At 53.3% G+C, this 17,202-nt stretch overlaps 1 protein-coding gene across 6 annotated transcripts in view; it reads left to right on the forward strand.

The window, feature by feature from the left end:
- The first annotated feature begins 4,446 nt into the window (after positions 1-4,446).
- AKT2 (AKT serine/threonine kinase 2) overlaps positions 4,447-17,202 on the forward strand; it is a 59,229-nt gene continuing 46,473 nt past the window's right edge. For 2 of the 6 annotated variants that reach the window (XM_012461392.3, XM_012461395.3), the window contains exon 1: positions 5,195-7,074. The gene's annotated coding sequence lies outside the window, so the exon portion shown is untranslated. Of the gene's footprint in view, positions 4,603-5,194; positions 7,075-13,302; positions 13,784-14,239; positions 15,849-17,202 lie in introns of those variants that run through there. The other 4 variants (XM_064381312.1, XM_064381311.1, XM_012461388.3 and 1 more) reach the window with 4 other exon arrangements.

Raw genomic sequence — 17,202 nt, forward strand, 5'->3', positions numbered from 1 at the left:
AGGTGGATCACGAGGTCAGGAGTTCGAGACCAGCCTGGCAAGCATGGTGAAACTCTGTCTCTACCAAAAATACAAAAAATTAGCCAGGCATGGTGGCACGTGCCTGTAATCCCAGCTACTTGGGAGGCTGAGGCAGGAGAATTGGTTGAACCTGGGAGGCAGAGGTTGCAGTGAGCTGAGATCACGCCACTGTGCTCCAGCCTGGATGACAGAGCTAGACTTTGACTCAAAGTAAATAAATAAATAAACCACATTTAGTCAACAAAGATTTTTTGATCCCCAAGTCCCAACTATGTGCCTGGTGTAGGGGAGCAAAAAATGGCTTCCCTCTACCCTTCTAGGTTCTTTGGGCTACATATTAAATTGACACAAGCAGATTAACAGAAGAAAAAACTCATTTTAATTATGTAAGTATGCACGGGAGCCCCACAATATATGTGATTCAAAGAAGGGTCAGAGGATTGAAGCTTATATAGCATCCTGAGCTACAGGAAAGAAGAGGGGCTTGGGGCTTCTGGGAAGTGGTGGAGAGATAGGTTATGGGAAGGTGCAGGGAGGAAGTGTATGGTGAATACAAGTTGTCTTGTTATGCAGATTATGTCTCTTAGATAAGAAAAGTTGTAGTTGTCCCAGAAGAATAGGTCAGGGTGTGGTGCCAACCTTGAGTCTCCTCTCCTGTGATCTGAGTTCATCTTTCCTTGATTGAGAAGATTCCTGGGGAGGGGATTCATGACTATGGAGTTCCTTTTGGAGGATCCATGCTTGGGCAGATAAGGGAAAGTCAGAGAAAGTCCTCCCTGCCCTTGCTGTCCCCCAGGTTCCCTTCCTTTGAAGTAATCAGCATATCAAAGGGGCATATTTTGGGATGGCATTTCTCAAACTTCTTCCTTTCTCCTGTCTGAAACTTCTCTAGAAGTCCCACTTGCTGCCGGGTGTGGTGGCTCACGCCTGTAATCCCAGCACTTTGGGAGGCTGAGGCAGGCGGATTACCTGAGGTCAGGAGTTCAAGAACAGCCTGGCCAACATGGTGAAACCCCGTCTCTACTACAAATACAAAAACAAAAATTAGTCGGCTGTGGTAGTGTGCACCTGTAGTCCCAGCTACTTGGGAGGCTGAGTCAGGAGAATCACTTGAACGCGGGAGGCAGAGGTTGCAGTGAGTCAAGATTGTGCCACTGCACTCCAGCCTGGGTAACAGAGCGAGACCCTGTCTCAAAAAAAAAGAAGTCCCACACACTAAAAGTTGAGTTGGTGATGGATGAGAGAAATATCAGATTAGTGTCTGAATAGTATGAGACCTGGGACTAGATCAGTCCAATTAAACAGCTCTGTCTCGTTCCAGGAGGCGGTGCGGCAGGTGGGCTCCTATCAAAGTCAGGTTTCTATGGCACAAGCGCAAACAGGTATTTAATAAGAGGAAACAAAAGAAAAAGGTCAGTTAATGTTTGGGGCACTCTGTAAACTAGTTTCTGAGCCTGGAGGGCAACCAGTTGAGATGATTTCTAGATGTTGGGCTCAAAGTATCTTCAGTTGGAGTAGGGGCAGGCAGTGATAATTTGACAGATTTCCTGGTTGCAATTTGCATCGGGGGTTCCAGTGAACTTTCGTTTTCCTTTTTTTTTTCAGATGGTGTTTCGCTCTTGTTGTCCAGGATGGAGTGTGGTGGTGTGATCTTGGCTCACTGCAACCTCTGCCTTCCGGGTTCAAGTGATGCTCCTGCCTCAGCCTCCCAAGTAACTGGGATCACAGGGATCACCATCACGCATGATTAATTTTTGTGTTTTTAGAGATGAGGTTTTGCCATGTTGCTTCGGCTGGTTTGAACACTTGACCTCAGGTAATCCTCCCACTTCGGCCTCCCAAAGTGCTGGGATTACAGGCATGAGCCACCACACCTGGCCTCAGTAAATTTTCTGATTAGTTTGTATATTAGTAGGCATGAAGGTGGTCTATACCTTAGTGTTTGTGGGTGATTTCTCTGAAGTCTCTATCAAGTCTTCCAGTTTTAGCTTGCAAGCCTTCAGGAAAGGAAGTCTTGGCTAACACCCTTTTCGGCCTTAGCCCACCTGCACCCAGGCGAATTAAAAAAATAAAGAAAAGGCCGGGTGCGGTGGCTCACGCCTGTAATCCCAGCACTTTGGGAGGCCGAGGCGGGTGGATCACGAGGTCAAGAGATTGAGACCATCCTGGTCAACATGGTGAAACCCCGTCTCTACTAAAAATACAAAAAATTACCTGGGCATGGTGGTGCGTGCCTGTAATCCCAGCTACTCAGGAGGCTGAGGCAGGAGAATTGCCTGAACCCAGGTGGCGGAGGTTGCAGTGAGCCGAGATCGCGCCATTGCACTCCAGCCTGGGTAACGAGAGTGAAACTCCGTCTCAAAAAAAAATAATAATAATAAAATAAATAAATTGCCGGGCGCGGTGGCTCAAGCCTGTAATCCCAGCACTTTGGGAGGCCGAGGCGGGTGGATCACGAGGTCAAGAGATCAAGACCATCCTGGTCAACACGGTGAAACCCTGTCTCTACTAAAAATACAAAAATTAGCTGGGCACGGTGGCGCGTGCCTGTAATCCCAGCTACTCAGGAGGCTGAGGCAGGAGAATTGCCTGAACCCAGGAGGCGGAGGTTGCGGTGAGCCGAGATCGCGCCATTGCACTCCAGCCTGGGTAACAAGAGCGAAACTTCGTCTCAAAAAAAAAATAAAAAATAAAAAAATAAATAAATAAATTAAAAATAAAATAAATAAAGGAAGTCTTAATTTCAGTAACTCCAAGTCAGAGGGTGGAAGAAAAACTGGAAATGTCAGTTTGGAGAGTCATAGCCAGACATCTGAGGAAACTGAAAGAATTCAGGATCCAGTCAAGTTTCCAGATAAATAACAAACCCTCCAAAACAATGAACTAGAATCTAATAATGGATACACTATCGTTTTCCTCTGAAATATAATTTTTCTCTCTATAGTCACCCCCGTTTCTGCCAAACAATCTCAATAAGATCAGTTGCTTGCCGGGAGTGGCGGCTCATGCCTGTAACCCCAGCGTCTGGGGAGCTGAGGCAAGGGCAGATTGCTTTAGTCCAGGAGACCAGCCTGGGCAACATGGCAAAACACCATCTCTACAAAAAACACACAAAAAAATCAGACGTGGTGGCACACGAAATACAAAAAAAAATTAGACATGTTGGTGTATGCCTGTAGTCCCAGGTACTCAGGAGGCTGACCTCAGAAGGATCGTCTGAACCTGGGAGGTGGAGGCTAGAGTGAGCTGTGATCCTACCACTATACTCCAGCCTGGGTGACAGAGCAAGACCCTGTTTCAAAAACACAAAGATCAATTTGTTGCAAAATAAGGTTAGTTTCTTATTAAACATGATCTGATTGTTTATGTAAGAGCAGTAAGAATAATGATTGATCATATAGGTTCTTTTTTTTCTTTTCTTTTTCTGAGACGGAGTCTTGCTCTGCCGCCCAGGCTGCAGTGTAATGGTGTGATATCAGCTCACTGCAACCTCCGCCTCCCAGGTTCAAGCAGTTCTGCTGCCTCAGCCTCCTGAGTAGCTGGGATTACTGGTGCCCAACACCCCAACCAGCTAAATTTTGTATTTTTAGTAGAGACGGGGTTTCACCATGTTGGCCAGGTTGGTCTCGAACTCCTGATCTCGTGATCCGCCTCCTCGGCCTCCCAAAGTGCTAGGATTACAGGCGTGAGCCACCGCGCCCGGCCGCAGGGTTTTTAAGACCTTTATGGGCCCAAGTTACAGTATAAAATGTTATATCTCAGATTCACTGGAATATGTACGAGAGCAGGTGGCATTAGTATTTGGCAGTCATGAACTAATTGGTAAAAACCGTTTTGTTTACATTAAGAGTTCAAAAGCCAGCGACACGATGATGTTTCCATTTAGCAGATGTGGATACTGAGGCACAGAAAACGGTCAAGACTTCTGCCTACAGTCACCAGAAAAGAGGAAATTCAAATCTGGGGTTGCGTGGCTTCAGAGCCTGAGTTCAACCATGACGAGCACACTGAAAAGGAAACCCCTCCTAACTCCTGCTCCGGGGTCCTTTAACAGCCTCGAAACAAGATCAAGGCGTATGTAAATACGGCCAGCGGCTGCCGGGAAATAATCGCTGCCACGAGTCCCTAGGGAAAGCAGGCGTCGGAGTCCAAGTGCGCCTGCGTAGCCCCATCTCGCCTTCCGCCTCACGCCTTAGCGAGGCCCATCTCTAACCCACATTGGCCCAAAGTTGTCTAATGTGCGCAGGCGTCCTGCTGTGAACCCGCCTCCTTCCCTGCCCTGCGCTTGCGCTCTCGCTCTCTCAGAGTCCGTCTCCAGTGCTTTGTACGTCACTTCCTGTTTGTGGAGCGAAAGGGCGGTATTTCCGTCCAGAGGGTGGGAGGGGGCGGTAAGCGGGGGCTGGGGGGAGGGGGCGGGGGGGCCGCGCCGCGCGATCTGTTGGACCTGGCTGGGAGGAGGCGTCGTAGCCGCCGCTGCCTTCGTAGCCGCCGCCGGGAAACACAAGGAACGGGAACCAGCGCAGCGTGGCGATGGGCGGGGGTAGAGCCCCGCCGGAGAGGCTGGGCGGCCGCCGGTGACAGGTGAGTGCGCCAGCGCGTGTCCCGGAGCTCTCCCCCCTCCGCGATGGTCGCGTCCGGGCCCCCCGCAGTGCCGCGATGGGCTGTACCACGGTGCCCGCCGGGGGAACCGCGGCCCTCGAGCCCCCCCTTCCGGAGCTGAGTTGGGGTGGCCGAGCGGGGGCGGTGGGACTAGCCCCGGGGGAACGGGGGCGGTGGCGGCGGACCGTACCACTGAGGCGGCGGGGGGAGCGCCGCGAGTGTGTGGGGCAGGGAGTGCAGGCCCTAGCGTGCGCGGGCCCGGGGCTGGACCTGCGGGCCGTGGCGGGGAGATGGAGCTTGGCGTGCGCGGGCTAAACCATCGAGGGGTCGCGCCGCATCAAGCGTAGAGGGCTGTACCTTTTTGGAGCTGTGGAAGCCGTTTCTGTACTGTATTTACAGGGGTGGGGGCTTCTGGGGAGGAGGCTGTACCGAGTGGCTGGGTTATATCATCACAGCGCTGGGGGAGCCCTGCTTAGAACGTAGGGGAGCCCAAATCAGAGGGCTGTGATGTTTGTGCTCTTTGAGGGACTGGGAGAGGGTGGGACAGGGGTGCGTGGGTTTTAGGGGCGCGTTTTGGGAGGACTGTTATGCCTAGTGGTGAGGAGGGGTTTCTGCTTCCTGTATTTGACGTGTGTGGGGTTGGGGGTTTACACTGAACTCAGCCTTCATTGAACTTCTTAATGACTTTGGAGAGAACCGCATGGTTACTGGGGTGCTTTGGACCATGGAGTGCTCTGACTCCATTACCCTCTCAGATTATTCACCAGGCAATAACAGTTCCTTCCATGATGGAGGGAGGAAAGATGTGTTAGAAGTCACTGAAGTTGTCTGAGCTTTAGCCTCCACATTTGGAAGAGGAAGAGGGATTGGGCTTGGATTTGAGGAGCCGTGCCCCAGGACCAGCTTGTTAAGACTTGGGAAGAAGCAGTGTTTGGGGGAACACCTCTTCCCCCCGGGGCAAGTTTTCTAGGGGCATCTTGATCTTAGGATTGTGAGGACCTCTTCCTCTCCTTTGGAGACCTCTTGGGGCTCAGCAAGACGCGTGGGCTGGAGTAACTAGGGCCTCCAATGGGCTGCTTTTCAACCTCATCTACTACTCCCTTCCCAGAGAAGCAGCAGGAGTTCAGTCGGGGGCTGACCTTGGTTGGCAGTGGGTGTGAAGGGTCCAGGAACCAACACAGACCACTGCATGCTCTTCCGTCGCTGGCCACGAAGCTGTTTGTGTCTCCGGGTTACCAGCTCAGTCACACATCGTGTTTACACTCTCCACCAAGGCAATAACAGTTGGCCTTGCAGTGAGGCCGAGAGCTGTTTTCCCAGCTGTTCCTCTTTGCATAGGCCAAGGGGACTTGGAGGGGGGTGCCCCTGACCCAGCCTGCCCCAGCCTGGCCCAGGGAGGAAGGCTGCTCTGAAGGGCTTGGGACAATCAGGTCTCCCACGGATCTGGTGTCTTACTGTGGACTGTGGGCTGGTGCTGGGAGCAGCCAGCTCCAGAGACCAGTGTCCCTGTGGCCAGTGTCCCTGCTCCCTAGGCCAGATCATGACCTTGGCTTGCCCTGTAGCCTTTGCTCTGGGTCTGGAGTTCCCGGAGGACTGGCTGCAGTCCCTGATTGACCCAGCAGACCTGGGCTGGTGATGTGGTCAAAGGGGGCAGACGGTTGCCCCTGGTCAGCAGCGGTGACTTCCAAGCTGACTGACTTCCATGCCTCGTGGTTCCTGGAGATAAAGGTCCCACAGTTGGTAAGGCAGTGGGGGGCTCTGTAGAATTTTTCTCCATTAGGGGTTTGTTCCTCTGGTCCTCTCCTGCCAGGTTTTAGAGGGTTAACCTGATGGGGCTAACAGCAGCAGTGAAAACAGTAATCATGAGATTGGCTGATAGTAACTGTGTGCATTCCGTGGACCACTCACTGTTTGCAATGCTTCATATAGATAAACTTGCTGAATACTTGAATTCTAGAGTGGTAGACATGGTTGTTATGCTCCCTCTTTTAGATGAGAAAACAGCGGCTCAGAGAGGCTAAGCATTTCCAGAGCTAGTGGATGCCCAGTGTTTATAGCGTTCACCCTATGCCAGGCCTGTGACAGGCCTTTTGCACATGTGACCTCACTGAAGTCTCAAAACACACCTGTGGTTAGGCCTGTTTTATGGAGACCTATGAGCTACTGTGATACCATTTTACAGATGAGGAATCATTTCACTCGCTGTGAAGTGCGAAGATGTCCCTGAGGTCTCATAGCTGAAGTGGTGGAGGTGTGATTGGCCTCAGCTCCTCTTGTCAAGGAGAAATTGGAGCAGTGGCTTTTGTCTGTGAGCATATACTCTGCCCAGCCCTGTGTGTGCGGCTTCATATGATGTTTGTGTCCTTTTCTTGCAGAGTCCAAAATTGGAAGTTCAGAGGAGAAATTGCCTTCCCCTAGGTCCTATCAGACCCTGTGGGGGCCATTTGAACCCAGGTCAGTGGACCCCTAGTGCCATGCATTCCTTGCTCACCAGGTCCCAGGCTGGGTGAAAGGAAGGAAGGGCATAGGACAGAGGTGACTGTATCCCATGTCTTTCCTTTCACTCCTGAACCTCAGGCTGCATTGAGCACCTCTGCCTACAGCCAGTCCAGCATTTCTTCGTGCCTCCTCAGAGTTGAGCGAGGGCATCCTGTAACCCTGGGCAGATGTGTGCTGGGAGCAGGAGAAGACAGCAAGAGAGCCATGCAGCGGGTGACACAGATTTCGGGGAGCTGCATTAGCCTGTGGCCGGATGGCGAAGTGGGTTTTAGCTGTGTGGCCTTGGACCACAGTGTTCACTCTCATACAGTGGTCTCAGAAGGACGTCCACTTCGGGCTGCTGTGAGGATTAAATGAATTAATCCATGAGAAGCTCCTAGAATGGTGCCTGGCACTGTGTAAATCTCGGTTGGCAGTCATGATTATGTTGTTATGGAACCAAGGCATCCAGCCTCCCCCACCTCCTACCTTTGGTCCCCTTGAGCGTTCTGGGATCCAACTCCCCAGCCTGGCCCAGCTAGTATCCAGGACTTTGATGTTCTGGTTTCCAGCCTCTGTGAAGAGCTGCATGGAAGCGAGTCAGAGCACAGGGTTCAAATGCAGCCCTGCCACTCCATGGTTGTGTGACCTTGAGCATGCTCCCCAACCCTTCTGAGCTCATTCCATCATTAGTGTCATGGGGATGATGATAATTCCCACCTGATAGGATTGTTGTGAAGGTTGAGTGGACTAATTTGTGGGAAGCATTCATAACTGTGCTGGCATACAGTAAGCCTACCAGAAACGTCTCCTCACTAAGAAGAGTGCCCGACACGTGGTGAGCCATTGGTATATCTTTGCAACTGTAATTCTTAATATTTCTGCCAGGACTTTGAAGGCCCTTGCGAGTCCACAGAACCATGTCAGAGAGCACTAGGAGGAGATCAGGGCCCAAATTAGCATCTCAGTTTTCCAAATGCAGAAACAGAGGTCGGGGGAGACGTGCAATCAAGTCAGAACTGACGAGGGCAGCTCCCGGGCCCACTCCTCTTGCACACAGTGGCTTTGCAGCCTGAACTCCTCCCAGGTAGACACATTCAAGTCTTTTCAGAGGTCAGGCTCTGTGCTTTTTTTTTTCTTTTGAGACAGGGCGTCGCTCTGTCACCCAGGCAGGAGTGCAGTGGTGTGATCACAGCTCACTGCAGGCTTGACCTCCTAGGCCCAAGTGATCCTTCCACCTCATCCTCTTGTGTAGCTGGGACTGCAGGTGCGCACCACCACACCCATTTAATTTTTAAATTTTTTGTGGAGACAGGGTTCTCACTATGTTGCTCAGGCTGGTCTTGAACTCCTGGGCTCAAGCGATCCTCCTGCATCAGTCTCCTGAGTAGCTGGGACTACAGGTGCATGCCACTGCCCCTGGTTCTCAGTCCTCCACAGCTCCGGGAGTGGCAGGAAGGCTGTGCCTGGGCAGGGGGGCAGCAGAAATGCCTGTGGGAGTCAGTAGCTGTGCTTTGCAGGCCTGTGGGCCTGAGGGAGAGGTGAGGATTGATCCTGAGGGCATTGTAGAGCTGAGGAAAAGGTTTCACTCATCTGCCACCATTTACTGAGCACCTCCTATGTGCCAGCATTGCATCAGTACTGGGAATGCAGCAGTGTACTTGTCAAGGTCCCTATCCTCATGGGGCTGAGGGAGACCCACCTGAAACAGGTGAATAAGCAAGGAGCTGGTTAGAGGGGAGGTGCTAGGCAGCGAATTCAAATCAGGTGACGACTGGGTGCTGCTTTAGATGCAGGCGGCCTCAGGGAGGGCCTGTGAGCTGATCCCAGTTTGGCAAGGTGAGGCAGTCATGTGGGGTGGGAGGAGAAGAAACAGCTCTCCAGGTGGAGGGAACCACAGTGCAAAGGTCTGAAGGGAGGACAGAGCTTGGTGAGGTGCAGGGACAAGCCTCACAGAGGCCTGTGTGGCTTGGCAGAGTGAGGGAGCAGGGAGGAGACCAGACCAGGGCTGTGGGCCTGGCAGGGCCTGTCACTGGGAGCCTTGTGGACTGTCTGAGAAGGAGCTTGGAGTTGCAGCAGGAGCAGCCTGGTCAGATTTAGGGTGTTAGCAGGTGACACAGGAGAGAGTGACAGGCTCCTGCCTGGGGATTTGGGGAGATTTGACTGAGCCAAGCAGGGTGTTTCACAGGCCTCCCACTTCCCTTCAAGTAGCATCACTGCCTTGGAGCCAGCAAAGGCCTGAGGGTTGCCTCCCTCTCTGTGGTTTTCACACTGTGTTCCCCAGAGCCCGAGGCTGTTACTTTTAGGGAGAGAGGTGAGGAGGCTCAGTAGGCCGATTTTTCTGCCCATCCCTCCCCACCCCAACCAACTGGACTAATACCGAATAGCAACACAGAGCAGCAGTCCACATCTGATACAGACAGCACCCGCTGACCCTGCTTCCGTGCCGCTGTGGGCCTGCAGGCCTGCGCCATTCCCGGTGCTCCTCTGGAATTGGAAAGACCAGGCCTTGTGACTGGCACCCAGCAGACATGTCTCTGGTGGGCATCAGGTGTGGTTGATGTTACGAAGGCAAAATAAATGAGGGCCAGGTGAGAGTGTGGCCATGTTTCTCCACTGTAGCTGGGTGATCAGGGAGGACCTCCCTGAGAAGGTGACTTGTGAGCAGGGACTGATGAAGTGCTGTGAGGGAGCCATGGGAGGATCTGGGTGAAGACCCATTAGACCCAGGAGAAATCTTCTCTGATTCCCGCTTTGCAGTGGTGAGGCATGGAGAGCCTCTGTAGCTGGTGCTGGGTCCCCCAACCAGGAAGTGTTGGGGACAGGCTATGAATCTGGGTCTCCAGAGGTTCCCCCAGCACAGCTTGGTAGCCCCGGTGCGTGTGACTTCTGATCCCACCCATGGGCTCATCCCTAAGGCTTATCTTCATATTTAAATTTTTTGTGGAGCTGGGAGACTCGCTGTGTGGCTCAGGCTGGTCTTACTTATCTTGCAGGAGCAGGTGCCCTGGCATTTGTTTTTTTGAGATGTGTTCCAGGGTATCTTCCTAGAAGGAGCAGAACCCCTCAGAACAAACCTCTAGGGTCTCCAGAAGCCCCCTGGGATGGGTTGGGATGGAAAGGAATGTCTTTCAGACTTGAGCTCCAAGCCCCTGGAGGGCCCAGGGACACCCCTTCCTGGGCCTCTCTTCAGCTTCCCGGAGCTCTCAGCGGAAGGCCCTCAACCACAGGCCTCCAGGCCGCACGGTGGGGTGGTTCTATGGCAGGCTCTTCTGGACAGCCAGCCAAGCAGCGAGAGGCCCAGCTAGGGGAGACAGCCTGGGAGCGGGACCAGGAGGGAGGGAGCGTGTGTGGGAGGGGTGCTGGGTGGGAGCGCAGCCTGGCCCCCTTGGGGCAGGACCCACTGCCAACTCGGCACCCACAGCAGAGCCCGGGTGCTCTGAGTGTGCCCAGCAAGGGACAGCAAGCCGGGCCAGCCAAGAGGACAATGGATGTCAGAGGTCCCCGCAGGAGTTTCTCCAGCCCAGCTGTCCTGCTGGAGAAGCTCGTCCGCAGATGTTGTTTCTAAGGGTGAGGCCAGAAACCTAAGCCTTCCTTGGTTTGCCCCCTTGTGGGCCCTTTCCGAACGGGCTGGGGCAGCTGCCACTCCCCGGTTCTCCTCTCCAGCCTGGCTTCGAGTTCTTCATGATCTGGTGGGTCATTGGTGTACCCTTACTCAGCTGGGGCTGCTTAGTGACCTGGTCCCAGGGACAGCTGACGTGGGTGAGAACCCTGCTCCTGGCACCCCTTTCGGTGGCCGTGGAACCCTGGGGCTTGATTTCATCTCCCTAACGTGCAGTTTGCTCAGCTGTAAATGGGAACCTTCCTGCTGAGTGGGGCAGTGGGGTGATGCCGGGAGCTGCTGTGTTGGAGGGTGCAGGCCTCCTGAAGAGGTACGGGATGAATTTGGGCCAGTGCTGCTGGTGGGGATTGCCAGACACGACTGACGCACCTGAGAGCACAGAAGAGTCTCTGCGGGGCAGCTGGCACGGGCTCATCCTTGGTCCTTGGGAGAGAGTGGTGGGGCCTGATAGCTGATGGGAGGGTTCTGAACAGGAATATGAATTATTCCCACTGCTGCACGTTAGCTCAGCACACCTGCACAGCAGCCTGGAGGTGGGCAGTGTTAGCACCCCATCTCGTAGATAGGAAACTGAGGCACGGGAAGCCACATAGAATGTCCAGTCGTTCCCGTAAGTAGTCGCCTCTCTGTGCTGGGAACTGCTGCACAGTTTAAGGTGTCTGCTCTCATTTGTCCTCACCACAGCCGGGAAGCTCACTGTCACAATTGTCCCCATTTTCCCGGGCAGGAAACAGGTATAGGGAGGTTATTGGATTTGTCCGAGGTCAGTAATAGGCAGGACAGTTGAACCCTGCTCTGTCGGCGAAGCCGCCTTTTGAAGACTGCCTCGTCTCCTTGCCCTGCCTGCTGTGATTGGCGTTGTCGCTGTGGTCTTCATGGTTTCTTTCCCACTTTCTCTTCTTCTAGACAGCTGGCACAAAGTAGGCCTCAGTCATCCAGAAATGACTCCATTCCATGCCTGCTCGGGAGGTGGGGTGTGGCTGCTTCTCTGCACCCCCAATGCCATGACCTTGGCCCTTCCTTTCCCAGAGCCCAGGGGGAAGGGGTGAGGGTGGGAGGCATCCCCTCCCGGCTGCCTGCCGTGGGGTCTGATTGCCAAACAGCCTCAGGAGCCAGCCCTTGGCTGTTCTTGGTCGTTTGTGTATTCCATCTGTCAACAAATACTGATTGAGTCACTACTGTCTGCCACGTGTAGTTCTGGATGGGGTCGCAGGAGGCAGAGACGTTGCATTTGCCTGTGAGTGCTTGTTGTGGCTGAAGGAGGGAGCAGAGACCAACTGGACCTGGTGGGAGAGGGGCCTGGGAAGGCTGCTGAGGAGCCCCTATGACGTGAGAGCCCGAAGAGGTGGGCTAGGAGGGTGATATCTGGATGTGCTGGTGGAACAGCAGGCCCGTGTGACTGGAGCTGGGGGAGTGGATGAGGGGGAGAGAGCAGGGTGGCAGGGCGCAGGGCCTGGCTGGGCGCGGAGCCAGGGCTTTATCCCCAAAGAGGAGGGACACAGGTGGGTGGGGAGGGACCTGTGGGGAAGACAGCTGGTTAGATTCAGGTGCTGCCAGGGATGGAGAAAGCAGACCATATTCTGCTTTGGAGACAGGATCCCCTACAGCCCAGCTTCTCAAACTGGTGTCCAAAGGCCTTGGGAGGTGGGCAGAGGTGTCTGCAGGGCGTTGACTTTTTTTAGCTGTGTGTTTTCATTTAGACGATACTTTCAGAAAGTTAATAGGGGGATTTTGGACATAGGATGATTCCTTTAGAACCAAATGGTGACAGCAGTAACATTAACTTGCTACTCTGTGGCTCTGACAGGCTCAGGACGGTCCCTGACTTCAGAGTTCTTTAGGTAATTTGCACCTATTTTTCAAGCACTGGCCCTGTCCCCAGCTGTGTGTGAGGCCATCTCTTTGGTCCCCAGGACAACTGATGGTTATCAGAAAACTTATCTTTTTTATTTTTCCTTTTTATTTGAGACAGGGTCTGGCTCTGTCACCCAGGCTGGAGTGCAGTGGTGCCATCATGGCGTATTGCTGCCTCGACCTCGTGGGCTCCAGTGATCTTCCCACCTCAGCCTCCTGAGTAGCTGGGACTGCAGGCGTGGACCATCACACCTGGCTAATCTTTAAAAACAAATTTTAGTAGAGACGGGGTCTCCCTATTTTGCTCAGGCTGATCTTGAACTTTTGGGCTCAAGTGATCCAGCTGCCTCAGCCTCCCAAAGTGCTGGGATTACAGGCCCGAGTCACTGCACCTGGCCTACAAAAATTCTTTTGAGATAACATAAGCATGTGCTTGGGCAGATTGGTGTTAAGATCCCATTCTACAGGCCGGGCGCGGTGGCTCATGCCTGTAATCCCAGCACTTTGGGAGGCTGAGGCGGGCAGATCACGAGGTCAAGTGATGGAGACCATCCTCGCCAACATGGGGAAACCTTGTTTCTACTAAAATACAAAAATTAGCTGAGGCAGGAGAATCACTTGAACCTGGGAGGCGGAGGTTGCAGTGAGCAGAGATTGAGCCACTTCAGTCCAGCCTGGCAACAGAGCGAGACTCCCTCTCAAAAAAAATAAAAGATTCTGTTCTACAGATGCGGAAGCTGAGGTTCAGAGGAGTGACCTGTGTAGCCTGGAAGTGGTAGAGTCAGGATTTGAGTTGACTAGAGGTGTGAGTTTGGGCCTGAGTCCTGCTCCAATTCCCCCCGGGTAAGCTGCGCTGGGATGCGGGAGAGTTGGGGTGTAGCATGTGAGCTTCCAGCCAGGCTGAGATGATCCGGCTCCTCTTGGGCCTGTGAGAGTCACACCCCCGCCTCCTGCCTTTAGGCTCCCAGTGCTAGTTAGCAGGGATCCCATAGAGTTGCACTCCAAAATGGTAGCTACTAGCTATGTATAGCTTTTAAAATTTTAATTAATTGTGATTAAATAAAAGTAAAAAGTCAGTTCTTTAGTTATCGTTCAAACTAGCCATCGTTCAAATGTTCAGTAACCACGTTTCTGTTGTCACAGAAAGGTCTGTGGGTCAGTTCTGCTCTGGTCGCGGCCCCTCTCCTGCACCCACTGGCTGTGACTATGGTATGTGTGACTCTGTCTCCCTGGGCCTCAGTTTTCCCATGTGAGGAATCGGGATAGTAACACAGGCTGGCGCTTCGCGAGTGCTTGCTGAGTATTAATCACGATGCAGACCCACTGGTTTCTCCTTCCGCCACCCGGCCCTGTCCCGGAGCTCCCAGGGAGGTGGTAGTGATGCAGAGTGACACGGGTCAGGGATGCCCCACGCAGCCCGACTGGAGGGGTCCCACGCATGTGTGCACATCAGGGACGGTGAGGGAGGGCTGGCTCGGGTGTTGGAAGAGGCAACACAAGATGGGAGGTGGCTGTTTCTCTTGGGAGCAAAGGCAGAGGGAGGTGGAGGCAGCTCAGGGCTCGGAGGACAGGGATCTGGGCTCCGTGGCCGTGTCCCTGCCGTCTCTCGCTGTGGGTATTCACCGAATCTCAGCCATCCTTGGTTTTCTCATCTGCTGCATGCAGGTCCTCATGGTTCTCAAGTGAGGCTCGTGGCGAGCCCGTCAGGCCGGTGCCCAGGGCTTATTCTGGGGACAGCTCCTGGAGAGGAAGTGTGCCTCCCTGAGGAGTCCTGCCCTGCTCTGGGCACAAGGGGTTCCACCTGCTGCCCCTCCCCGACGCCCAGCTTGCCTCAGGCGGACAGTTCCCTTCTCACTCCAAGTAAGAGCCACAGTGCTGACAGTGGCCCCCAAGGCCCTGCCCAGCGGTCCCCAGCTTCCTCTCTAGCCACATCTCCCGGCCCTCCCCTTCACCAGCTCCTGAGGGCGCCTCGAGCACGCCTCAGCCCTGTTCCCCCCACTGCCTGCAGTGTTCCTCCCTAGTCTCCAGTCTCTACCTGGCTCTTTCCCCTGCTTCTGGTTTTGCTCAGACCTCGCTGTCTCCTTCTCTCACCATCCTGCATAAAATCGGAAACCCCTGCTCCCTTTCCCGTGCACTTAATCTTCCATGCGCTACTTTTCTCCATGACATTTGTCAGCTTTGGATATCCTGTCTAATTTGCTTATATGTTAGTTTTTATTTTGCTGCCTGTTTCCTCGTCCCCTTGACTCCCCGGTGGCTGTTTTGGTCACTGCTGAACCCCTGGTAACCCGAGCAGTGATGACACAGAGTTGGTATGATATTTGTGGAATGAATGAATGTAGGATTTTTTTTTTACCTTCACTTGGCACAAATGCTGTGGTTCTGTTTGCCACTCCCACCTGGAATTAATGAAAGCAGCGGGCCCATCCCTGTGCTGAGTGGAGCTGGGGACACAGTGGGAGCTAGGACAGACTGTGTCCCTGCCTTGTGGAACTCACAGTCCAGTGGGAGAAGCGACATTACCCACATAGTCATGCAGGTGACAGAGACAGGTGCTGTGAGGGGAAGGGAAGGCTGAACTCTGAGAGTCAGCTGCTTGTGGGAGGGGGCGGTCAGGGAAGGCCTCCTTGAGGAAGATGGGTGAACAGAGTGCCAGGCAGGGGGTATAGCATATGCAGAGATCCCGGGGTGGGAGAGCACGGAGTCTTCACGACCAGGAGAAGGGGAGATTGTGTGTTGGTGCGAGCAGACCAGCAAGGCTGGAGAGCAGGCAGGGCCATGGCAGATGGGCCCTGGCAGCGTCCGTTAGGGCCTTGGGCGTGATCCATGGGCACTGGGGAGAAGTCCCGAGCCGGGGAGGGACAGGGTCAGAGCTGTGTGTGGAGGATCCTGCTGGCCACAGCATGGCGCTTTCGGAATGTTTGGAGCCCATGGCCAGGCAGACTAGAATACTGACAGAATAGACTTCTGTGGGTGCTGTAAGGCCCTGGGTGGCGTGAGGGGGAAGGTGTATGGGGGGCAGGGAGGAGAAGGAATCTGCTCTGTGCTTATTCTTGTCCCTGTTTCTTTTGCAGCCTGCCCACAGCTTCAACCTGCCTCCAGTCCCACCTGCTCCAAGCAGACAGATGGGGCGAGTGTGGGGAGCATGTGGTGTTTAAAAGAAAAAAAAAAGTTTCTCTTTTTTTTTTTTTTTTTAAGTAACAGACCTTTTCTGGCAAAAAAAAAAAAAAAAAAGTCTCTTCAGTGCCACCCGCTCACCAAGGAGGCATAATAGGTAAAAAAAAAATTGACTTGTTCAGAAATATACAATATAGAAAGTGAAGTTTCCCGTGTCTCCACCCATCAGAGAAAAAATGATAATCGTATATATATGCGTGTGTGTGTGTGTGTTTTTGAGATGGAGTCTTGCTCTGTCCCCCAGGCTGGAGTGCAGTTCAGGCTGGTCTCGAACTCCTGACCTCAGGTGATCCCACCCGCCTCAGCCTCCCGAAATACTGGAATTACAATTTTTGCATTTTTAGTAGAGACAGGGTTTCTCTGTGTTGGTCAGGCTGGTCTCGAACTCCTGACCTCAGGTGATCCCACCCGCCTCAGCCTCCCAAAATACTGGAATTACAATTTTTGCATTTTTAGTAGAGACAGGGTTTCACCATATTGGCCAGGCTGGTCTCAAACTCCTGACCTTGCGATCCACCCCACTCAGCCTCCCAAAGTGCTGGGATTACAGGTGTGAGCCACGGCGCCCGTCAATGATGATAGTATTTGATATGTGTTAAGTAGTTGCTCTTTCAGGCTCTGTTGGGAGGACTGTATGTAGATTAACTCACTGACCCATCCCAATAGCATTAGAGGTATGTGTAGTTATTATCGCTAATACACAGATGAGGAAACAGGTGAAGAAAGGGAACGTGACTTTCCCAAGGTCCCACAGCAGGTGACACAGCCAGGGCTGAAACGCTGGCATTTGGTTCCTGAGGCTGCCTCGACTGCTGCACCCACTCCTGCCTCTTTAGTGTGGCGGATTTCCTTTTTTCTGTGCATGTAACATTTGAACACATACCTCCTCATGCCTTGAAGTCTAAGACATTATGCCCTATAAGGTCGGTTATTCATCCCGTAACTGCTTTTCTGAAAAGAATGTGATAGGTGAGTTCTGTCCAGGGATTTCGAGGTGCATGTCAATCTCAATCACATCAGCATGTGAAATGATCCGTGTATTGTAGAATTGAGGTGATAGGGGAGTGCCTGTGTGTGTTTCAGAAAAGACGTCCCACCTAAGTTCTGTCGTGCCGAGAGCCTTTGTTAGCGAATGCTGATGGTCTCAGTGTCGGCCCGGTGGGGCTGGTTTCTGTGTTTCTGTGCCCAGGATGGCTGTGTTGTGTTGCGTGTCCAGCCCCTCCACGTGCTGGGTGCTGTGCTGAGCCTTTCCCTGTGTGACCCTGTGATGAAAGCACTGCTGTCTGTCCCTGTAGGGACAGGAGGAAATGGAGGCTTGAGAGACCAGAAAGTCGGGAATTGAGGACCCCGGTCAGGATCTGCCTAACTCTCAAGGCTGTGTGGAACAGTGTCATGGGGGAGCCGGGCCACCTGTACTTCCTGAGATCGGGTCACAGGGCAAGTCATTTCAC

Source organism: Aotus nancymaae, unplaced genomic scaffold, assembly GCF_030222135.1.
Source record: "Aotus nancymaae isolate 86718 unplaced genomic scaffold, 86718_ANA_hifiasm-v0.15.2.pri h1tg000028l, whole genome shotgun sequence".
Taxonomy (NCBI): Eukaryota; Metazoa; Chordata; class Mammalia; order Primates; family Aotidae; genus Aotus; species Aotus nancymaae.